This window comes from Dermacentor albipictus, chromosome 1, assembly GCF_038994185.2.
Source record: "Dermacentor albipictus isolate Rhodes 1998 colony chromosome 1, USDA_Dalb.pri_finalv2, whole genome shotgun sequence".
Taxonomy (NCBI): domain Eukaryota; kingdom Metazoa; phylum Arthropoda; class Arachnida; order Ixodida; family Ixodidae; genus Dermacentor; species Dermacentor albipictus.
The window spans coordinates 315372860-315389556 of NC_091821.1; the positions used below are offsets into that span (position 1 = coordinate 315372860).

Sequence of the window (16697 nt, forward strand, 5' to 3'; positions counted from 1 at the left end):
TCGCTTCCGGTTCGATTTTATTTTCCACCTCTATGCACGACATTGCGGAACACGCTTATACTTTTGACCAACTCAGAGGTTCGTTTCTTAATGACACAATTTACACATTCTGTGTCATTTGAGAACCACAGCTTCATTTCTTCACGTTCGCATAATACGAAAACAGAAATCGCTTCGCTAAATTGCGCAACGGAAATGAAAAGTAACAGAAGCCGATAATGATAGAATGCTCAATTACTTGGGCTGGGTTTCTGGCAGAGATTCAAGGAGATCCTCTAGCGGCGGGACAATCAGTCGCTGAGCTGCTTTATTCAATCCCGGTCGCAACTTTCCGCTCTCCTTGAGGAGTTGTGCCAGGATTACTGGGATCTTGAAGAAAAACTATTTCCATCGATTCAGTCTGTTCCAGGAAGCACTAAGAAGCGATGCCAGCCTGCTATGCAAGCTCTACAGATCATTATTTTGCTTAGGAATGCTTTCATTCATTTGAGTTTACATTTTTGACTCAATAAAACGACTATATATAAGTCGCGAAGGGCGTCAACAATGTCTTTATTATTTCCTCGCTGAAAAATGTGCAAAAGTTTGAGAGCCCAGTTCCTGACAATACAACGACGACGACGGCGACGACGACGACGACGACAGAGGACGACAAACGATGACGACAACAACAAACGACGACGACGACAACAAAGCATTTCCAGAAGCATACTTGTACAAGGCGGAGAGTCCTGTCAGAATGTCGCCTGATGAGTACTTTTTTTTTTTTTGCTTCGGGCAAATTTACTAGCGACGTTACCGACGTTGATTTAATTATTAATATTAGTGCAACGTAGATTCCTGAGAGATGTCATGCTGGTAAATAAGTTCTTTATTTTCTTGTCGAATAAACTACCCTGTTGACTGAATGTTTCATAGCGAATTTTGCTTTATTTCTCCTAAACGCGTCAATACTGAATGATAATCACTGGCTCGAAAGCAAGACTCGCAGAGCTTACGAGGACGAAATAATTGGCACGTCCCTGTAAAGACATTGCTGGTCCCATAGAACATCCTTACTAAAATTCTTAGTTAATTAGAATAGTCGTTTTCAATATGTTTCGATTGACGAACTGATGTGTAGGAGTAAGTGCACGCACTATCTTTATTGTGTACGTCTGTTTCTGTGCCTGTATTTGCTTTCTGTGTACCTGCGTCACCCCCGTGTGTATCATAATTATCACCTAGAAGCTGGAGTATCACGCCTGTCGACCAGCCAGGCTAATATCTTCAGCTTATTATTAATGTTTCTCTCGCCCTCTCGTCGAAAAAAAAAATGGTATTGATTGATGTTCGCGCAAGTGTTTAGCTTACAGTCTATATAATGTGCATTTACCTCTCGGCTGGGCTCAAATTGAATAGCTTCTGAGCAGTCCGCGCAACGTTGCTCACCGCGACGGCCTCTTCACTGCGTGATCGCCTTACGTAACTGGAAGCGTGCTGGAAGCCCAGGAAGGAAAAGTTATGCGAGCCGCAATCGACAGGCAGAGCGCGTGCCAACCACCTGACAGCGTTGACAGGGTGCGGAAGCAACACCGGAAGTGACGCGGGTGATCCGCTAGAATCCAGGCGCTGCGCGCACGTCTCACGAATTCGTCTTCGCACGTGTACCCGGATCTTGGAACACTTGTTACAACTGGCGCCGTCACGGATCTGCCTGACCAGAAAGGTTAGTTAACCGAGTGTGACCCGTCTATCCCGAGGATCACCCGCGGCGTGATCAAGCACGGTCACGACGCGCAAAACGCCGTATCGACTTCGATTTCCTCTCCTTGATTTGGATTCTCAGCGGGTATACACGCGAGGTGCACGAAAAAAAAAGGAAGAGTAGTCGAGTGTACGAGACTGGCGAAAGGCATGCATCTGGGTCAACGCGCATACACATGCATACACTGAAGCCCTGAAAGAGAACCAACGTCGCCCTTTTACGTGAGGAGCGAACGTGGTGTCGTGATGCGACATGCGGATGAAAAAGCAGGTAAAACACGTAACGACCAGTAAGTGGTTTGTTTGGTTGAACTTTTCCTCTGTCGTGAGTTTTGCTTTCTCTTCGAGCCGGTAACACGCTCAACGCTGTGGGGTTCCGCCGAATTCGCTCGCGTTGGTTCGGCTGGCTCGTTGGGGGTGACGCAAGGTGAGCGCGCACCATGCGGGTGAGGCGGACAACGTGCGCTGGAATCGGCGAAGAAAACTCGTTTTCCGCGCGCGAAAAACGAAAACAGACTCACCTGGGGTCATAATCACTCGCGCGGAACGTCGGCCAGGGTAAAAGGAAGAAAGGGTCTCTCCGTTTTGTCTTGTTTATACTTTTGTCCTCCACTCACATAAGGTTAAGTGGCAGGGTTAGGTCGTACCTATATAGAGAAGTTGTCGGGCGACTCAGTAGAGAGGACGTACGATATTTATTTAGGGTTCGATTAGCGGTTCGGTCAGCGTCCGCGTTGCACGCTGTAGACGGGAAACAACACAACGTGATCGAAACGGTTTGCGCTCAGCTTATACAATGTTTATATCACGGCCAGTACGAATCTTATTTCGTGCCAAGCTCGCACTGCCACTGTCGTCACACTCTTGGCTTTGGTGACAATAGTCGAGCGCCCGCGGTTAGACGTGTGGTCACAAGTCGGGTGGCGTGCGAGCAAGTGCGGTTGCCGCCTCTGCAGTGATATACAGTCGGGGCAAGGAATGGGAGGAACGCAGGAAGTTTACGAAAATGGAGACTCATTTCGGGGCTTCTTTATTTATTTGTTCACGTGTGTCCTTTATGTGCGCGCTGACTGTCAGGATCATAGTTGTCTTTGTTGCTCGCAACTTGTGAGATACGATCTTGCTTTAGATTGTTAACGTTATGTTCCCTCATTTTTGGTAAAACTTTACACTGACTTCAAAGCCCTGCAGTGACGCACTTCACGTATTATTGTTGCCTCTATGGAAACTCTACTGGTGCTTTGTTGACACAGCTAGGTTAAAAAAAAAATGTTTCAACAGTCTTGTGGAGGTTTGGGTAGCTGCAACATTTACCATAGTAAAGATGTGTGTAGATGGCACGTTAGCTCTGTGGATGGTCCGTCAATAGAAAACAAATGTCTGGCTCCGAGTATAAACTGTAATTGGATACTAGGAACTTATTATCCAGGTAAGGTGAAATTGGAATTCGAAGTTTCTCGATAGAACTTTGACGGATCACAGATAATATTGGGCACATGGTAAATCTATAGCGTCAACTCGGAGGGCAGGGTTTGAGTGCCTTGATGCAATGTGTTTCCGTACAGCAGCGCAGGCCTATAGAGGCATTTTACGCTATGGCGACGTGCAGCTTAGCAAATTATTAAGTTACAACACGTGTTACTCATAGTATACTTATACTATGGAGAACGTACAAACAGCAATTGGGTCTCCACTGTCTTCGTGGTATGTATTCTGTTGCGTGCGATACTTCAGTCAAAGACAAAGCATACGTTCGTCCTGAAAAGTTGCATTTTTGGCGTGCAATTTAGAACGAGACACATTTTCGTTGTATGCGCACTTGCACATGCAACAATGGTAATTCCATAATTTATTTCCCTGTGGCGTGCTCGATAAAGGCGCCACTGCGATCATCGACAAACAGGAGCTCTCCTTGACGTATGCAAATGCAGTGGGCGGGCGCGTTTGTTCGGGAAATTTCGGTTATTTCGCTCGTTGCTTCGGCGCAGGGAAGCAATATACCGCACCAATCAATCATGCATTCCTTGTTGACTTTGTGTATGGAACAGCTCTCGCCCTGCTGCGTCTCCTTCACTCGTGGCGACGTAATGACTGTGCTCGCGCGCTTCGCTCGTTCGTGCGCGCCGATCGTTCACGAGCGCGCATCCCCGCCGGTGAGAGCTTCGCGCGAGATGGAAGAGCGCAGGCGCCTGCATTTTCGTCGCCGGTCCCCTTCAACTCTTTAAAAAGGTTCGCTTTCTCGTTTCCTTCTCTCTTTGCCTCAGCTCCCTCACTCGGAAGTGGTTCCAGGAATGCCTCGGAGAAGAAGGGTTGGAGCATCGGAAGCGTGTCTGGCGCCAAACACGTCCGCCGCGTGCACTCGGTGCTGGGACGAGCGCGTCGGCTTTGGCCCACCGCGATCTGTTTTTATATTGGCGGCGAGGAGTTACGGAGTCGCCCTCTATCGGAAGCGCCTCGCTGGCGTAGTATGAGGGATCACGTGGCGCGCTCCTCATAGGTTTTGCTGTCAGCGCTCACTGAAAACACCACGCGCGAGCTCTCCCGGACATTTCTGTAAGTACTTTCGAAGCAAGAGAAGTTTCTTACAGTCTAAATAATATTCTTGGGCAAACTGAAAGCACACAATCGTTTACAGCCGCTATCTCGATACGTACAGTGAACGCCACTGCGCGCGGTCGCCGCGATGGAGTCTCCCGAACCGGCTTCTTGCGTGAAAGGTAGGTAAACGCTGAGAGCAAACCATGTGAAATATGTTCTTATAGTGTTTGTATAACTAAATGGAGCGTAACAGAACGAAGCCTCAATGCAGCGATCGCGCAGATTCGCAGCGACCGACTGCGCGTCTGCATGCTGTTACGAACTCCCAACCGGTGCCACCAGTGTTACGACATCCAACCGGTGCCACCAGTGTTACGAACTTCAACCGCTGCACCACGATAACGGCTTTGTGGTCCCGTAGCGCTCGTCACCCGTTTCGTGACAGAGCGTTGGTAGCGAAGACTCCGAGCCTGGCGTCGATGAGAATAACAAAAGGGACTTTATACATTATATACAGGTTATCATACAGGACATGAACGGATCGGCACTGGGGCCGAGAGCTCACACAAACGCGACTGTTCTCGCACGACGGCGTCCGGCGAAAACGCGTGACACATCTCACCCCAGTCGGGAGCGACCCTCTCTCCAGGTGGGGTCGGCGGATCCTGTTTTCGAGCGGCGTGTCTCTGCTTTTATAATCCCCGAGGCCCATTGTCACTCAACCGGCCCAATACAAAGTCAGCACACGACGGTCGTCCGAGGGGTCCAACCAGCGACCGCGCTGGCCACCCGGTTCAAAGTTCGCGCGCGCGGTGACCTCCAGGCAAGGGAGGTGCGGCGCCGGGCTGTCGGGCACACGCGGACACGTCAAAACACGCTGCTCCGCCGAGGCTTCTCCCGCACGCAGGCGCAGCATCTTGACTTGTGAAGGGAGAATTATGGCGCTCGCAGGATAGATTCTGCATCTTGCAGATTCGGGATCCGGGCTTGTGGTAATGGCACAACAGCATCCCCGCCCTCAGATAAGGCGCCGGGAAGACGAGCTGCCTCCACGTGGCTCGGATGCCAGGCGCGCACGTTCGTCAGGCTCGTCCAAGTTCACGTCCAGTGTCGGGACGCCAGGTAACCTCACGTGCCCAGGTCCGACTCGCCAGGACAGGAGCTCTGCTCACCACGTCGTCGCCAAGGCACCTTGACCAGCTCCGCTCGGGTCGTTCCTAAGACCTTGCTTCTCGCCACTGGTCCCGCTTGGTCGTTCTGCAGCTTGCAAAACCGACCGGCAAAAGGCAACACCCAACACGAACAAGTGCCCTCTGTCTCCCGTCAAACACCAGACAAGGCCATAATTCAAATCAACCTAACTAAATTGTTTTCCCCTTTTTTCTCCCGCTGCAACAAGAGGCAGGTGTACGATCTAGCACACAAGGCTTAAACAATCAGTTTTCAAATCATCAACATAACAAAATAGAAACAAATAATAATCAGCAATAATAATGACAAATAGAATGGTCCCCTTGAAATCGCTTTGGACCGAAAACATACTTCTGAGGAAGCAAATGAGGTCATTCATTTTTCCCGGCGATATTTTCGCGGAATCCGAAGCTGCTTATATTTGCGACCCTGCTTATCCGTGTAGCGGTGGTACAATAAGCCAGATTCCTTGCCAAATGAAACCCCCTTTTCTTTCACTCCCCGTTTGACGCTCTTCCTCAGATCGGCTAGTGAACAATCTTCCTGTTGTTCGCGAATCAGACTTTTTCTTTCAACTGCAGCCTGCTCCTGCCGGCTGGCGGAAACCGGAGCGAGTGTGGAGCCCGCGTCGCCTAATTGCGGCGTCGAGTCTATATCGCGGCTAGCACTGCACGCGTCACTCCCACTCACTTCCAGGACCCGCTCGTCTAGGCCAGCCTCCGAGCTCTGCCTCTCCCGTGACTGCTCGCCACTCAAGTTACCCTGATCAGTCCGTGTGCCGCACCGCCTTTCGCTCACCGACGCTAAGTCAAGTTCCCTCGACAGCGGGCGCGCTTTGGATCGCGTGGGGGCCATGTACGCCACGTCGGCAAAGAATGATTTGCCCTGATCCCTCAGCAGCTGCTCCGAGCTATTTGAGAAGAGGTAGGAAAATTGCTCCGGGAGGGCGGCTGACACAGCGGCTTCGGTGTTAAGTTTTCCAAACTCTCCTTCAATGATAACCGCTGCGATCGGTAAACAGACACTCTCCTTCTCGGCCACTTGCCGTATCCTCACGCACTCTCCCGTAAAATCACTCGAGGAGACGAAAGATGGGTGAACAACGTCCATAGTTGCTGCAGAGTCCCGCAGTGCTCGGCACTTCTTGCCGTTTACCTTAATTTCCTGCACATAGGGCTCCAATAGACGTATGTTTTTGTGAGTTTCCTGTATCGTTGCAAAAGCAATTCTCTCTGGGCAGCTTGCAGCGATGTGCCCTTGCTTTTTGCAATTGTAGCAGGTTAACGGTCTCCGTTTTTCAAAAGAACGCGTCATTTCGTTTCGCTGTTTCGGACCATCGTCATCATTCTGAGATGCATTCTGTCCATCCCTTACAGTTTCTTTGGGAAGGGACTCGTCGTCCCGAAACTCGCGACGCGTGATTTCCTTCCGTTCGTCGGGCTTCCCGTAAAACACATCTCTTCTATCAGCTTTTTCTACGCGCACTGCCTTGCTGTGCAAGCTGCGGCGTGTGTAATACTCTTCCGCTAACTCTGCTGCCTTGTTTAGCTTAACCTCCTTTAGCCTATCTTGCAGCCAGAGCCGGACATCCTCATCAATGCAACGGTAGAACTGCTCCAACGCGATGCATTCGACAATTTTGTCGCGGTCGTCGTAAACCTCTTCGCCCTTCAGCCATTCCACCAGGTCGGCTTTTAGACGAAACGCGAAGTCAACATTCGACTCCTTACCCTTTTTTGCATACCGGAACCTCTGCCGGAAAGCTTCGGGCGACAATTTGTACTTCCGCAGTAGCGCTTCCTTCACATCACTGTAGCTCTCAAACGCCTCTTTCGATAAGCAAGTTATTACGTCTGATGCCTCCCCAGGAAGCAACGCTAACAGATTCTGTGCCCAAAGGGATCGCTCAATGCTATTCCGTTCACACACGTGCTCAAATTTCACGAGGTATTTGGCCATATCCTCTCCGACGACAAAGGGTGGAAGTTGATCGCGTATTCTTGGAACATTAGAAGTGAGACTAGGCGCTGGCGAGCTATTTCGGGTCTCCAACTCTTTCATTTTAAGCTCGTGCTCACGAATCTCTCTCCTTTCCTCCATGCAACGTTCCTTCTCCCTCTTTTCCTCCTCGCGACGTTGCTGTTCTCTCCTTTCCTCCTTTTCCTCCTCGCGACGTTGCTGTTCTCTCCTTTCCTCCTTTTCCTCCTCGCGACGTTGCTGTTCTCTCCTTTCCTCCTTTTCCTCCTCGCGACGTTGCTGTTCTCTCCTTTCCTGGTCGCAACGTTCCTTCTCCTCCCTTTCCCGACGTTCATTGATACCCGCCAAGGCCTCAGCGGCTTCCTCAGCCGTTACGTCCCCGGTCCTCATGACCTCAAGGATCGCATTCTTTCTTTTGGTTGAGCCCAACTCAATGCCCAACTCCTCACAAATTTCGAGAAGTTCCTTCACCTTGTACTTCTCCATCGTTCACACTGTCCTCCTGCTGTTTACCCTTTTTGAAAATACCTGCCGTACGCTACTATAACACTACTAGTAAGACATATGCAAGTATATCACACACTGCCCTGTTTACACCCTCAGCATCCCCTGGTTTTCAAAACACTCTTACTAGGCTTGAAACACACAAGGTTATCACAATGCAACACCAAATCCTTCCCTAAGCTACTATAACCTGTGTCAGAGAAAGTCTGGTGTTTGAGGTAAACTTCAGGCACTCACCGCGCCGAGGTAGCTGATGCCGGTCAATCCCGTAGCTGCCATCCAGTATTACGAACTCCCAACCGGTGCCACCAGTGTTACGACATCCAACCGGTGCCACCAGTGTTACGAACTTCAACCGCTGCACCACGATAACGGCTTTGTGGTCCCGTAGCGCTCGTCACCCGTTTCGTGACAGAGCGTTGGTAGCGAAGACTCCGAGCCTGGCGTCGATGAGAATAACAAAAGGGACTTTATACATTATATACAGGTTATCATACAGGACATGAACGGATCGGCACTGGGGCCGAGAGCTCACACAAACGCGACTGTTCTCGCACGACGGCGTCCGGCGAAAACGCGTGACACATCTCACCCCAGTCGGGAGCGACCCTCTCTCCAGGTGGGGTCGGCGGATCCTGTTTTCGAGCGGCGTGTCTCTGCTTTTATAATCCCCGAGGCCCATTGTCACTCAACCGGCCCAATACAAAGTCAGCACACGACGGTCGTCCGAGGGGTCCAACCAGCGACCGCGCTGGCCACCCGGTTCAAAGTTCGCGCGCGCGGTGACCTCCAGGCAAGGGAGGTGCGGCGCCGGGCTGTCGGGCACACGCGGACACGTCAAAACACGCTGCTCCGCCGAGGCTTCTCCCGCACGCAGGCGCAGCATCTTGACTTGTGAAGGGAGAATTATGGCGCTCGCAGGATAGATTCTGCATCTTGCAGATTCGGGATCCGGGCTTGTGGTAATGGCACAACAATGCTTGTCCGCCCACTGTTTCGCTTTCTCCGCGCGCGCGTTTTCGTACCCTGCCATGAGCTTTAGGCCGCAGAAAATGAGCATTTGACAGTATACAAGCAACCATTGTTGCGTGGGCGCTATCAGAGCTGTTCAAAAATAATTTCATTGTAGAGACTTCGACGCCTACGGGGACTGTGATGTGCCGTCGCGACGATTCAATCTTTTTTTTTCTTCCAAATTCTTTGACCTTTCGATACTATTTCTCGAGTTGCGTCGCACTGTATGTTTATCGGCGTTCTCAGTGTGCAATTTCCCGCTTCTCCTTTTTTGTAATCCAGTGCATTAATTCATAGCATAAACATGACCATATGCCATGCTTTCTTTAAATGTGCTTCTTACCGCTGCCTTTCCACTCCACTGAACTTGGCAGTATCTATAGTATCGACAAGTTCATAGACCAAACCGTCATGACATTAGTCGGGCAGCGGACTCGGGCGTGCGTCTCAGTGCGTGTTTTCAGAACGTCGCAGACCGGGCGCCGTAGCAGAAATCTTCCTCGCGTCTGTGCTTGCTGCATACCCGAGTTATAGCCGATGACTATTTGCCGGTTTTATGTTTCGCGAGCCAAGCTTCAAGCAGCTTCTTGTCCTGCGGCTACGTGTGAATAAGGCTGACACCGGCCTCCGTTACGTGCGTCCGGTCCTGCGGCACCGAGCAGCAGCCTACCATGTCGCGCGCCTTCAAAGGCAGCCACTACCTATTGTAGTACTTTCAAGCGTTGTAAAGGAGACACTCGAAGCGGGTACATTTCGCCACTAAATGAAAACCGCAGCGTACGAGGGAATTTAAACTCGTTTTCAGCTCGCTTCGGCGCGCCCGAAGCAGCCGACGCGGACGCTATGCCCACGTGATCCCTCCTAGCACGTCACGCCGACGGTGGCGCCAGCTTTTTCAGTGGTGGAGCTCGAGGCCAATAGCGGCGCACGCGTGCGCATTCGTAGCGTGTGTGCGTCACTGGGACGGCTCGGCTCCTCCTGTATACCTCCGTACGGCTCTCTTTCCACCCACTTCGCGGCAGCAAACCTGTTCCTGACGTACCCGAGCCGTTTCTTCGGGCACAGCTTGTATGGGAGAGGCGCATGCGATTTATCGGAAGATCGGCCGGTCTAATAATGCGAGCTTCGAGCACGAATTGTGGCTGTTCTCTGCACACGTTGTTTCGTGATTGCTTTGTGCGTTACAGGCGGTGAACGAAGCATGGAAGGCCTCGGTACTTTAAAAAGGGTGAATGTAATCGGTTCGTAGAAACGCACAGTAATATATTTTAGTTTCACCGTATTCTAGCTCTTTACACAGTGTACTCATGTGCACAAGAGTTGAAACAGATTAAACTGCAGAAGGTAAGAAAATGGCAGTAACGAAACGTTGGTAGAAGAAGGCTGACTCCTCGTCAAAAGGGAGCTGACGGCTCTCCTATAGAGGCTGACTTACTGTAGCCTGTGTTAGGAAACGAGGTGATCCTGTTCTGGTTGACTACGTGCGTGCGTGTGGTCGGCCATTGCGCGAGCTGCCGAGCCGTAGCCTACCCTGCCGCACGTAAAATGTGCGAAATGGTGGCGGTATGCAAAAACCGTGCCGCCTGCGCGCCGTACCGTTCACGAATTAATGAAAGCTGCAGTGTTCATTAGGACGCCGCCATGCGGGAGTGCCGCGACTGCCGGCGTCGCGCGCATTAAGTTCCCGCCAAGGACGCCGGGCGCCGACGTCTGCTCCTCTTATCTATGGCCCGTGTGGCTCCTGCACCAATACACGGACGCGCTGCGAGTGAATGCGCGTAATCGCGCCTATACAAGAGGCGCTCACGGCCTTCGACTCGGTGCCATCAGTGCGATGAGGGATTAACGCTCGCAGCTAGATCCAGGTAAGTGGAAATCGCTATCTTCATTTTCTTTGCCTCGTCTATCTCACTGCTTACCATTTATTTTCCATCCTTTTCTACTGATCGAAATCGCCAAAACGCCGAGCTCTAAAGAAACGAGGTCGTCTCGCAACAGTTTTGATCGGGGCCATGTTGGCTGCACCTATTTTCCGTACCTTGCACCATCCGCTCACGCTCCTTTGTGTACACATGCAATTGTGCACTCCCAATTCTGGGAGCGCCGCATTTGCTTTCAGGTAGTGCGCGCATGTAGAGCGGTGAAATCGATTAAACAGCTGTGATACGTGCATCTTGGATACGTATACTTCAGCAAGTCAAGAAGGCTTGACTTCAGACAGCATACTTCATTATTTACTAAGAAGTTAATATATGCAATAACGAGGATACATACCAAAGAAACAAGTCAGCTCGAGAGCTGCAATTAGCACTTGAACTTGCGTCATATGCGGGAATCCGGCAGGTAAAGTCGTAACATTTCGCAACAAGGCTACGCAACGTATAAAAGTACGAGACTGTATACGTATGTATTGCTTACGTATCCTGCCACTACGTTTTTTTATCCTTTTCTCTCTCTCACTCACGTATCCCTTTGTCCTTCCCCCACTACAGGGTATCCAACCGGAGATAATCTCTGGTTAACCTCCCTATCTTTCCTTTAATAAATATAATCAATGGTGCCTCAGAGGGCAACAAGCTCCGAACAGGTCGATGTTGTGATGTGAGAAACCTTGTATCTGATGCTTATTGATCGTAATGGTATAACCACTGTGTCAGTGGAGCTGGTCCGAATGGAAGAGCCATCTGTATATATGCGGGCTCGGTCAAAGTAGAAAGTGTGCATACAGAGTTGCTTGCTTCAAGGCCAAAGTAGCCAGGTAAGCCTTCTTTCTTATTCCTCTAACGGAAATGCGTGCTTCAGGTTGTTTTAAACACTCCAAAGCTGACGATGAATGTGGGAAGCAATGCGTAAAATCTTGCATTGCGTCTGCAATTATGTCTTCTAACTTGCGTGCGATATCTTTCTTGCATGTGTCTTCTATAAGGTCTTCAAAGACTGACCAGTCGATTTGGCGAGAGACAATTGGCAATGAGGCTTCTAGCCCATCGATTCTCACATAGGTAGGCATATGGTCACTTCCATGGGTTTCAATATCAACGAAGCACTGCACGCTCGAATCCAGGCAACTTGACCCCAGTGTCAAGTCTGGGCAGCTGCTGTGCGTTGTTCCTCGCAGGTTTCCGTCATTTAGAAAACGCAGGTTGTGGCCTGATGAAAATGATATCTGTGACCTGCCCCTTGAATTAATCGGGGAGCGTCCCCATGTCTGGTGGTGAGCGTTGAAGTCCGCTGTTATTATCGAGGGACCTGGAGTCGTAGGTCACTATATCTTTTGACCTTTTGCAATCAAATTGACTTGTTGAGGAAAGGTAGACGCCAATAAGTGTAAAAGACAGCCTCTTGTTTTTCACAGTAACACAGACGTATTGGTTATCGTCATGGGGTAAAGGCTGGGTGAAATACGTAAGGTCCTTGCGAATGTAAACCAGAACCTTACTACTTCAGGCACACGTGGTTGAAAAGAAAAGCTCATATCTTGATAGTCTTATGGTAGCTGATAAGTTCGGTTCGCAGATTACCAGTATAAGAAATTGGTTTTCAAACACGGACTGCCTGAAACACAAAAAACGTTACCTCAGGCCTCTCGCATTCAATTGGAATATGGAGGTGCGTCTGACATTCCGAAACGCACTCCAGGAACACGTGGTGTTGGCGTGGCCTCGCACCACGGGCATTCGTCCCCGTAGGCTGTGGGGTGTATGCGATGTAATATGTGTAGGTTCGTGCAAGTGCCTGACTGGAGCCTACGCCAGGCAGCGGCATCCTCTGTTTTTAGATTTCGGTGGGTTTCCCCATTTTTATTTAGTTTGCTTTACTATTTTCGGGGAACAAGCGGCTCCCTCTGTGGTGGTTCACAATGGCTGAATACTCGAGGTCTACATAGTCCGGATCTTCTGCAGCCGGCGTGATGAGTGCTCGGTTATGCACGAATCCTCGAGCTGCTCTGTCGGACTGCTGGTTACCCGTGATGCCAGGGTGTCCCGGTATCGAGGTGATGGTTTCGGTGGTGGTGTCCTCAGTGCCCTTCTCGAGTGTTTGGGCTAGGACTTGTGCAGCAGGTCTTCCAATTCTTCTCTGTAGGAAGTTGCGGCAGGCCTTCTGGGAATCCCTGAGGATGGTCAGTGATTTGTTTGTGTGTTGGTCTTCGCGGATGGCTAATGCGATGGCTAGCTCTTCGGCTTCCGTGATCGAGCAGGGGCGGGTCGATGCAGCAGATGGTCGATGCAGCCTCGGTGGTTGCATACCACTGCCACTGTGCCCTTGTTCTTCGTCCCATACGCGGCGGCACCCGCCGTGGTTGCTCAGTGGCTATGGTGTTAGGCTGCTGAGCACGAGGTCGCGGGATCGAATCCCGGCCACGGCGGCCGCATTTCGATGGGGGCGAAATGCGAAAACACCCGTGTACTTAGATTTAGGTGCACGTTAAAGAACCCCAGGTGGTCAAAATTTCCGGAGTCCCCCACTACGGCGTGCCTCATAATCAGAAAGTGGTTTTGGCACGTAAAACCCCATATATTATATTATTATATTATACGCGGCGGCGTCCGTAAAATGGGCCGTAGTTCGGAACCTGAATGTTCTCCCCATGTACTGGACCCTCGCTCTCCTCCTGCCGAAGTTTAGGTTAGGGTCCATGTTTCGTGGTATCGGGGCAACGTGATACCTGTCCTGGACGTGACGAGGTATCGAGCACGTTTCTTAGGTTCGTGTTGTTATAGCTTGGAAGCCCAAGGTCTGTAGGACCTGCCGGCCCGTGTGAGTCCGTGCAAGTCTCTGTTGTTGCGAGACGTAAAATGCTTCTGTCCGTTCACTGAGGGTGTTGTGTAACCCTAGTACCAGCAGTTTTTCAGTCGATGTACTCATCGGCATGCGGAGAGAGGTCTTGAAGGCTATCCTCAAGAGCGTGTCGGCATGCTTCGTCTCGGACTGTCTGAGATGGTAATAGGGCAGGCTGTATGTGATTCTGCTCACCACCAGGCTTCTGACCACTGGACTTCTGAAGGCTTGCGAGAACTGGATTGATGGCATCCAACACTTGCAACACACTTTGAGCTGTTGGTGTTTGTAGCTTGTCCAGAACACGAATAGCACTCACCAGTGTGCTGAGCATGCATGACAACAATTTGTTGGTCTTGGTCCATCAATTCATCAGAGTGACCTTATAAGCCTCAAAAGTCATTGAAGCTGAGTTTCAACGTGGTTTCCTTAACTGATAAGTTAAGGCGAAGTGAAGTTATGCTACAGGTTATGGGAGGAGAGCGGCACAATATAGGGTTTGGAGGTTTAGGCTTCACGCGGCCAGAGCGTCTGCACGCAGCCTCCGTGCGTCAGTGAGCTGCTATGGCCAGGGTCCCTGGTATGGCTATGCTTTTTCCGTGGCCTTTCAACACACAAAAACAATTCCTGCGCAGTGTAGCAATCTCACTGTGGTATATAAATCGGACTCGACGGAGATGCGTTGTTATACTTCCTCCACAGAAGGCGTGCCTAAGGTTCACCATCTTTGACAACGTTGAGCAGCGGAAGAGGGCATAACGAAAGCATATACACATTACATCGCACCAGAATAGACGAACCGTCTCGGAGGGTGTTCTAAATTTCGCGCCTTCCTGTGGACTTCTCGCGCGTGTAAGAGAAAAGAGCTTTTGTGGAACACTTGCTTTACCCACTGCGCATACTTAACCACCACATTGAAACTCAGCTTCAGTGACTTTCGAGACTTATAAGGTCACTCCGGCGATCTACGGTTGAGACGCATCAGCGAGGCGTGTGTCCCAATTCCGCCATTTTGTGCGTTGCAGAGAAGACGCCACGTACAGGTTTAAAGATGTCAGAAAATAAGGGAGAAAAAACGAAAAAAAAAGAAACTTGCGCCGCTTTTCGGAGGGCTTTCACATATCGCTTGATCGTACGTAGCACAGTTAGCATGCTTGCGGAGGATCGACAAATGAGGCGATCGATCGAAGGCAAACGAGGACCAACTTTCTCGCCTGTAGGCCCCGAAGTGTCACCAGCGGCACGGTAGCGAATTGCTGACCTCTTGCACGTGCGCGATTACCGGACGCTTGGGCTTAGTCGCGTAGGTCGTCGCAGCTCTCCAATAATTTATCCGGGAACGGAAGAGAGCGCATCGCAATTTATCAGAGCGAGTTTGACTCGGCGCAATGGGCCGCGCGCGGCGCGCAGTTTTTTTGGTGCCGACCATCAGATGCATGCAGCGCGCTTAGAGATCTTGTGCCCCGCTTCCGGACCACATCCACAGTCTGCATGCGATGCGGCCCCGCTCGAGGGCTCGCTCGCTTCGGCTCGGCGCGGTGTGACCGGCCTCGCGACCCCGGTGTATACGGGCCGTCTAAAGCAGAGCGCATTTTCCTTTTTCGATTCGTGGCTCGTGAGCATGCAAATTTTATTCCGGATTAGTCGCGACCCGTCCCGCGCTTCCGAGCCTCTCAAATTTGTGTTATTGGCCAATCGGGTAATTAATTTGCGTCCAGTCGTGTGCGGGCTCGCGTTTGCCTCGTGCCTCCTCGTCTATCCGTGCCGCCTCCGCTGCTGTAGTAGAAACACGCAGGATTGCTGATGCTGTACAGAGTGCGGGTGAACCGATTGTAAGACAAGTGCGCTGTGCAGAAATTTCACCGGTGACTTGCATATTTCTGGTGACGTTACCTGTATAAGCTCGAGAAGGGTGAGCGTTAAAATTGCAAACTGTTGACAAGATTTTAGCAAAGGGCAGCGCAGAAGAGCTGCGGAAGAAAGACCTGTACAGGAAAGGCGCTCTTCCTGTCCCGGTCTTTTTTTTTTTCGCAACACTTCTGTGATACCTTTGGAAAATCAAGGGTGAGCGGACGACACTGCACGTTGTGGGAGTTGAAGCTATGATGATTTGGTCACTGGTTTGTAGAGCGTCCTCTGAATAGCAAGAAGCATTACGAGCATTAAATTATTTTGTACACCGTCTAGCTTCTGCAACGTACGATGCATGGTGCTAGTGAGAAAAAGTAAAGCAAGCTATCGCTACGACCAGTTGACGAATCCAGTTTTCCTATTCATCTTGCCGCGTCCGAGCGTGCCCAAAGTCTCGTTTGCACGCATTCTGAGGGTGGAAGCCTGTCGGAAGATGTAAAGAGAAATTGAGGACATCCCTCGACGTCCATAGATTAAGCGTCGTCTCCTTATGTTGCGTTTTCTGCCGCACTCGACGTGCCGACGGTCAATAAATATTCGCCATGGGTACACCTATTTACATAGTTAAGCAATAATTAACCGCTGCTCACTGTATACACCCGGAATCTTCTCCACCCAGCGGGCTTTCTGACCTGTACGCGGAGCAAAGGAGAGCGATCGCTCCCGAGAGTCCTTTCACGCTCTCTTCGAAAACGCGCCCTCGGTCACATTCAAAAGAGCGAGTCCCTGCTTCTTATATACTATAGCAGCTGCCCCGTCTGATCTGCTCAGCGCAACCCACATCGCGGGAGCGAGTGCGTGTGGCTGCTGGTCGGCGGAACTCGGCGACTTTTCGCACTGTCGTTCTGACCGGGTCAGTTTCGTGACTTTAAAGCCATAACAACGCGGAAGCGAGGCTCCTCGTTTCCCCATGCAAGATGCTCCGAGCGTTAGAACTTTCGACCTCCAGCTTGTTCTGGAGCTACCAAACTCGCGTCCACACGGACGCGAGCACGAATGTGTCTGCAGGCCAGCCGATTGGTTAAAGAGAAGTCGCC

General features: G+C 50.8%; 1 protein-coding gene across 3 annotated transcripts in view; it reads left to right on the top strand.

Annotated features, from left to right (window-relative positions):
- Positions 1–16697, top strand: part of LOC135904380 (dentin sialophosphoprotein-like) — a 104213-nt gene that overhangs the window by 17999 nt on the left and 69517 nt on the right. The window contains exon 1 of one of the 3 annotated variants that reach the window (XM_065435124.2): positions 10532–10835. The exons of the other annotated variants lie outside the window; for them this stretch is intronic. The gene's annotated coding sequence lies outside the window, so the exon portion shown is untranslated. Of the gene's footprint in view, positions 1–10531; positions 10836–16697 lie in introns of those variants that run through there. 3 annotated transcript variants of the gene reach the window in all.